Here is an 8,516-nt window from a genome sequence, read left to right as displayed (position 1 = left end):
TAAAGTTTTAGAACCAATGCATTTCTTCAGACTCTCTATACCATGAATTCATGATGCTGCCCTGGTTATAGTAGAAAATATTCGTGTTAAAATTATTCATGACCCTTGTTAAAAATAGGAGGACAGATTTTATTTTGCGGGACTACTATGATGGGGTTATGCAATCAGGGAGATATATTAGGCTCAACTCAGAATACAAGGACAAGTGGACATTTATAGTCAAGGAACAGGGTAGGAGTCAGTGGATAAAAGGTCACTAAAAGGAAACATTTAAGCTAGGGGGATTCTAGTCAGAGCAACTAAACAGATTTCTTAGTGAAGGCAGACCAGGTGAGAAGATATCCAGGGTGGTAGATGAGGAATTTGATCAGTCATCAAGACTGTGAGATTTTGTGAAGTGGTCCACCAGAATTCTTGTTAAAACTAGACTAAAATGGCCAAGGACAGAGCCCAGATGATTTAGAGAATGCTGACTAGAGTTAGGTTAAGCAGAGAGTATTTGCTACTCTCTAGACTATTGGTTCTGCACTGGGCTGGCAACGACTCCAATAATCTGTGCAACTCAGTTAAAGTTACCATAATCTAAGAAGAGATGATGCTATAAAATCTCCAATATTTTAGGGTCACTTCACAGTCATCTCTTATATTGAAACTTTCCTTGATTCCTATAGGAGATTGTAGCCCCCCCTTTTTTTCTCTCTGAATCTCCTGGAATAAGAATTTACTTTGTAAAACATTATATTTATTTATTTATATACATTTATCTATATCAACAATACACATTCTAACTAAATCATGAACTCTTTCAGAGACTGTTGTATTGCCTCATTTTTCCTTGTCTTATACCTTTCAGATAGCAGGTACAACAACATCTGCTTTAGAATCAGTCCCAGTAAATAATTGTTAGAGAAAAATGAATTAAGAGTATTATATCTTGAGTTATTGTATTATATAAGTCCCTTTGAATTACAGAAGAAATTCATCCTGGTCTTAAAATCATTCTCTCCTACTCCATAGTGCCATTCTTCTTTCTTCTCTTGACCATCTCCCACTCAGACACCTTTTATAATTTTCGGATGTTGCATCCAAAAATATTCTAGAGGCAAAAGTCAGCTTCGTCTGGCATCCTTTAACTTGTCAGTCTGGAATTTCTCCTTAAATATATCCCTCCACATTCTCAATTCAATGTGGTTTTAAGAGTGAACTCTATATACATTTGATGTCTAGAATCTGAAGTATAACGTTTTGAGTTAAAACCAGACACATTATTGTACTCCTTGATGCCTGATTATCCGTGACAGTGATTTGTATTTCTATTGGATTGATCATTTTTGGAAGCCTGAGATGCAGTATTTCTACCTGCTGTCTCTGTCTTATGGGCAAATTTACATATTTAAGTAAATGCTGTTCACATTTTGATGAGATTTAAATTAATTATACCATCAAAGGCTTATTTTAATATATCCAGTTGCCTGGTTCTCTAAAAGAATTTCCACTAAGTTTTCTAGGTTAAATTTAGGTAAAAATATATATATATATATATAAAATCCTTACAAACTTACTATTGTAACCCAGTAAAATTTGCCAGAGTCAGGCAAACATAGGTAATAAAATGCATTACTAAGATTGTGCTGCATGGAAATTGTTGAAAAAGATAAGGAGTTCATGGTAGTTATAAGTAAAGTGATTTTCCTATACCAAAATAAATGTACTCAAGGTTGGCTTAGGGAAAAGAAATAAATTTAAGTCATGCCAAGATTGGTTGTGGTAACGATCCCATTGTTGTGCTTCCAATTTAAACATAGGAGAAAATTCAAAGGAAAATAACAGCTGCTGTGTCCCACAGATCTAACTTGTAATGTGTCAGTTGAATGTCCTCACATTAAAGAGCTTTGGGAACTGATCTAGCATCAGCACTGAAGTGCTAAAACATCACTCTTAACTGTTTCATTCTGTGGGAAGAAATGCCCAGTAAATTATTGCTTTGCATCAGTGCTTATGTGTTTTTAAAATGCACAAGTAAATGCTGAATGAGTATAAAATACTCTGGTGAGTAGTTCAATCTATTTACATCGTACATTTTTTTTTTCCACTAAGTGTTTTGACATTCAATGAATGCCATCTGTAAAGCTCAAGGAAACCTGGTGTTACTATGGAAACAGATGATGGGGGAGCCATCAGGGGAGACTCCCCATAAATACAAGCTGTGAGATTGTTTTCCTTAATTCTCTCTTGCTTACCTAGTTTTTTTGGTTTAGTCAGTCATTAATGCCCTAGGAGTGAAATTTTCAAAGTGCTTTGCAGGGATTATTTTTCAATCACTACCCCAGCAATTTAAAATTGAGTAAACACCATCAGGCCCCATTCACTTATTCAAGGACTCATGATTCTAATTGCTGTTCCCTAAGTATTATATATTGTTTGCACAAAACAGCAATGCTTTGCCTTCAGATAATCAGTTCAATGACAGCTGCAGAGTCTTCTTCCTACTATTCAATGTCAGGTGCATCCTCACAGCTTTCCTGTCTCCCTTTTGTGAGTGCTAATTATCTTAGTCTTCTGAGCTTAATATTTATGCTGAAGCGTCTGTATTCTGTAAGATGATGTTGCAGAAAGACCCTGAAATTGTTCTCTTAGGATTTTACTCCTGGTTTTCTCCTGTATCATCACCTTTTCCTCTCCAGTATCATGCCTAAGGGAAGTAAGGTGTGATACTTTTATGTACATTTATGTACTTTTAGGTACATTTCAGAGCAATATTAGTGAGGTAACAGATGAACTTCAGAATTTCAGTGGCTTCACACAGCCGCCATTCACCCACAAATTCATGTGCTCATGTATTCATCCATTTATTCTCTCATTCACTTAACCATTTTGCATGACTACTATGTCAGCCCCAGGGGAAGGGGGGTGGTCAGTCAGGTGTGCTTCTTTCACTCCAAAAGACACAGATACAAACAGTACTTAACAAAGCTCTTCGCAAATCTAGCAGAAACATCTATAATAACCTAGAATAATAAAAGCATAATATGTTAATTAGACAGGACGTCCTTCTGGACGACATTCCGGCTGAAGCAGGGGTGCAAGGGTCCCGGGTGCCTGCAGCCGGAGAGAACCCCAATTTCCGGGTGCTGGAGGGAAGCCGGTGCCAGCAGCTGGGGGAAGGAGGGCCTACTCTTGCACGAATTTCCTGCACCGAGCCTCTTGTTTATTATATGCTAAATACAGTGCTATATCACTCCATACATTATCTCAGGAAGTTCAACTAGAAATAATGACTTTATTAATATTTTCTTTATTTAAGAAATAAAATCGGATATAGTAATTATGAGTTCTGAGGTGTAGTTCCTTGATTTCCCACTCTCAGGCCAAAGTAGTTCTTTAATGCAGCTAAAAGATCTTCATATCTCCACACTACTAATGCTCAAAGAGGAAGAGACCCTGTCCTCTAAGGTCATATTCATGCTTCAAAGCAAGTATCTGCAGGTGTTTTTCTGAAGGATCATTACTGAAAATTATTGTCCACCAGGGCAGTGTGCCCAGTCCTGCAAATTAACCTCTTTTAATCTTGTGGATACATTTTAGCATTTTTGCTTCTGAAGCCATTGCAGTTCATTTGACACCACATCCATTTTCCAGATATTGGATTGTGTCCTTTTCCCCCTGCTTATGCAATTAGCTCAATAGATGTTGTTTTGTTATTGCTCTTTTTGTATTCTGTAAGAAGAAATCATACACATAGTATCTGAAAGCTTAAATCTACAGGTATTCTATTTAAACCAATGGCAGCTCAATATTCTAGAGTCTAGACATTAATATATGTTTATTTATTGAACTGGACTTTTGTACTTTTTGGAATAATCAGTATATTTTATAATGTCTGGGGCTTACCAGCTCAAAACCATTTCAATATACATCTGACTAGATTCATTCACTATTTTGAGAGGGATGAATTGCTGAGGTAAAGTCAATTAATTAATTGCAAAATGGGATGGATATATGCTTCCCATACAGAGTATAGAGGCATTGCCTAAACTCAGTTGACTTAGAAACAAACTTATCTAAGATTAGTTATTGAAAAACAATTTACTAAAATGTTCACATGAAAATTAATGTTTTGTTTCCAATGACTAATTCATTCATTTAAATTTTAACCTAATATCAGGGGGCTAATATTTTGTAACATTTTATACATTAGTGATTATATGAGTTCAATAATTGAAAAAATAATTTTTTCAAGTGCTGCCAACTATGTATTTCAAATTGTATTTCATATAATCAGATTGCTGTATGAGCACCAGGGCTTACTGGTATCCTTGTCAGTGTCCTTGTAAAAATGGACTTCTTATCAATGTTTTGAGAACTTTTAATAGGAATATGACTTTTTACACCTAAAACTGATATAATGTATGCCAACTGTAACTGAAAAATAAAAAAAAGTGTTCACATGACTACAATTTAAAAATTAATAAAAAATATTTTAAAAATAATAAATATAAGAAGAATCTGTAACAGGCTAGTCTAGTTCATGTTGTGGTGATGATCCAATATCTCAGTGTCTTAAAATAATAGAGGTGTATTTTTTAATTACACTTCATACGTGCCACATCCTTGGGAATTCTGTTCCACATTGTCCACATCTGGGGACTTCACCTGAGGAAAGCCCTGTCATCTGGATTTGTTGGTTTTCACTGCTACACGGGAAGATGGGGAATTGTGCACCAGCTCTTAAAGGTAAGTGCCTCAAAGATGCACTTACATTTTGCACATGATTTATTGGGCATACAAGTCACATGGCCATGCTTAACTTCCAGGGACAAGAGAATTAATTGTAGTTCAACCATATACTCAGAATGAAGAGAACCAGAAACATTTATGAGAAGATTAGCATCTGTTTCAAGGTTATTAAAGAAGAAGAGAAACAAGGAGAAGGAGAGAGGGAGACAAGTGAGGGGAGGGAAAGAAGAAGAAAAGGAAGGAGGGGAGATGGAGGTAAGAGAAAGAAGGATGACACACACACACACAGAGAGAGAGAGAGAGAGAGAGAGAGAGAGAGAGAGAGAGAGAGAATCAGAAGGACAAGGAAAAGTAGAAAGAAAAAAATTGCTTTAAATCTTTAAGAATGTGCACCTGTGTTATGTGTGTGTGCATGCACATGTGTCTTTTAATAGCAACACATATAAATGTCAGTTTACACATAAAATTTACAAGGTGGGTTAGGAAAGGCTTTGCAGATGAGGCGACATTTATCCATGATCTTGCAGAAGAGATATAGGGATTTATCATGCAGAAGAAGAGTGACTAAAGGAATGCAGGCATGAGATTAGCATGTCTGAAAATAAAGAAATGACAAGGAAGACAGAGACTCAGAAACTAGAGATGGCTTTTGTTGAATTATTTAGTTTTTCAATGAGTGGATGTGATACCTTCAAATATTTACTCCCCTCTTCCTCAGCTGTGGGACAAATATACATTTCTGCCTCCTTGATATATTTTTAGGCTTGACCATGTGACTTTTCTGGCCAAAGTCGCATGGTCAAGCCTAGGTGGAATTGACAAGGTGCCAATTCTGGGCTTTGTTATTAAGAGGTGTCAGGTGTTTCTTTTTGCCCACTGGCAGTATCTCAACTCTCATGTAAAAAGAACATTCTCCTAAAGCTGAAATCCCCCAGCCTGGGCCCTTGAATGAGGTATCTGAAGCAAAGCTGCCCTAGCTAAACAGCAGATGCATAGCAAACCTCCGGACCTGTAAAGGGAGTAATAGATGGTTATTATGACTTTACTGAATTCTGTGATGGTCACTGTTACATAGCATTATTTTGTTAGCAGCTGACTAATGCAACATAACACATTAATATTTTAAACTTTTCAATACTGTGTTGAATGTATAACTTGATTTTTGTAAGTCAAATATCTCTCTATATAAAAGGCTAATATGCAAAGTGTTCCCTTGGGAGTTCAACCAGGAGACCAGGAGTTCGATTGCTTGCTATGACATGCGCTGACCACCAGGGGGTGGTGCAGAATGAAGGAAGGCCCCGGCTGGCAGCTGGAAGACCCTGATTGGCCCTGACTACCCCCTAAGCCTAGGGGCCCTACCCGTGCAAGAATTTCATGCACTGGGCCTCTAGTGTTAAATAAGAAAACTAAATCTGGTTTTATTATTTTACATGTGATTTTCTAATTTTTCCAGCACCATTTAACAAAGAGACTTGCTTTTCTCCATTGTAATTTTTTTGGCTTCTTTGTCAAATATCAACTGCTCATGTATATGTGGGTTTATTTCAGGGCTCTCAATTCTATTCTATTGTTCTGTGTGTCTATTTTTCTACCAATACCATACTGTTTTGATTATTGTAGTTCTGTAGTATAATTTGAAGTCAGGGTGAGAGATGCCCTTAGCTTTGTTCTTTTTCTCAGAATTGCTTTGGCTACCCTATGTAGGGTCTTTTGTGGTTCCATACAAATTTGATGCTTTAAAAAAAATTGCTTTAGAAAATACCATGGGGATTTTGATGGAGATTGCATTAAACCTGTATATTGCTTTAGGTAATATGACCATTTTAACTATATCAATTCTTTCAATCCTTGAACATGGAATGTCTTTCAATTTCTTTATGTTTTCTTTAATATATTTCAATAATGATTTGTAGTTTTCAGTATACAAGGTCCTTCACATCCTTTCCAATTGCACCTCTAGGTATTTTATTCTTCTTGTTGCAATTGCAAATATAATTGTTTCTTTTATTTCCTTTTTCTGAAATTTCATTGTTAGTATATAGAAACACAATGAATTTTTGTACATTGATTTTCTATCCTGTAACTTTACTGTATTAGTTTTTAATATTTTTGGAGTCTTTAAGATTTTCTATATATATATAGAATTAGGTCAGCTGCAAAAAGTGTCAATTTTACTTTCACATTCCCAAATTGGATGCCTTTCATCTGTTCATTTGCCTGATTGCTCTGGCTAGGACTTCCAGGACTATGTTGGATAGTAGTTTTGAGAATGGGCAACCTTGTGTTGTTTCTGATCTTAGAGGAAAGGCTTTCGGTTTTTCACGATTTATTATGATACTAACTGAGGGTTTGTCATATATGGCCTTTATGATGTTGAGGTATTTTCTTTCAATACCCAGTTTATTGAATGTTTTCATTGTAAATGGATGCTGTATATTGTCAAATACTTCTCCTATTAATATAACCATATGATTTATATCCTTTATTTTGTTAGTGTGGTGTATTACATGGACCAATTTGCATATGTTGAACTATTCTTGCAAGCCTGGCATGAGCCCCACTTGATCAGGATGTATTATTTTTAATGTATTCTTGTATTTGATTTGCTAGTATTTTTTTTTTGGATTTTTTATTGTTGACATTATTAAAGATGTCCTCCATCCCCCTCCTTTACTCACTTCCACCCAGGCCCCACCATCCTCCTCCATCGGGCCTTCACCACACTGTCTGTGTCCATGGGCTATGAATATATGTTCTTTGTCTAATATCTTCAACTTCTGTCATCCAGTCACCCTCATCCACCTTCCTGCTGACATCTGTCAGTCTATTCCATGTATCCATGCCTTTGTTTTTATTTTGATCATCAGTTCATTTTGTTCATTACATTCCACATATAAGTGAGATCATACGGTATTTGCCTTTCTGACTGGCTTATTTCACTTAGCATAAAAATCTCTAGGTCTATCACATCTATAGTCGCAAAAGGTATTGCTTGTACTTTCCTTTTTTGTGTGTGTTATTCTTTTCAGGTTTTGGTATCAAGGTAATATTGGCCTCAAAAAATGAGTTAGGAAGTATTGACTATTTTTCATATTTTTGGAAGAGTTTGAGAAGGATAGGTATTAAATCTTCTTTAAATGTTTGGTAGAATTTGCCCTGGCCTGGCTGGGTAGCTCAGTTGGTTAGAAAATCACCATACTAGTTCATAAGTTTAGAAGTTCCATCCTCTGTCAGGGCACATACAAGAATCAACCAATGAATGTATAAATAAGCAGAACAACAAATCAGCATTTTTCTCTCTCTCTCTCTTTATTTCTCTCCCTTACTCTCCTTTAAAAATAATAAATTAAAAAATTAATGTTTGGTAGAATTCACTAGTGAAGGAATGTGGTCCTAGACTGTTAATTTTTAGGAGGTTTTTGATGATTGTTTAAATTTTCTCACTGTAGAACGTATAATATTCAGTTTTTCATGATCTAGTGTAGGAAGGTATAATTTCTAAGAACTTGTCTATTTCTTATATGTTATTGAATTTAGTGGCAATATAGCCTTTCATAGTATTCTTGTAGAGTCCTTTGTATTTATGTATTGTCTATTGTTCCCTTTCATTTGTATGAATCTGACCCAAAGACAAGTGAAGTAAATAAAAAAACTAAAAAGCTTCTGCATGACAAAAGAAAGCATCAACAAAACAAAAATTCAATCACTAGAATGGAAGAAGATATTTGCAAACAATACCTCTGATAAAGGACTAGTTCCAAAATATATTAAGAACT

Source organism: Cnephaeus nilssonii, assembly GCF_951640355.1.
Source record: "Cnephaeus nilssonii genome assembly, chromosome: 13".
In the NCBI taxonomy this organism is placed as follows: Eukaryota; Metazoa; Chordata; class Mammalia; order Chiroptera; family Vespertilionidae; genus Cnephaeus; species Cnephaeus nilssonii.
This window is presented reverse-complemented; position numbering follows the sequence as displayed.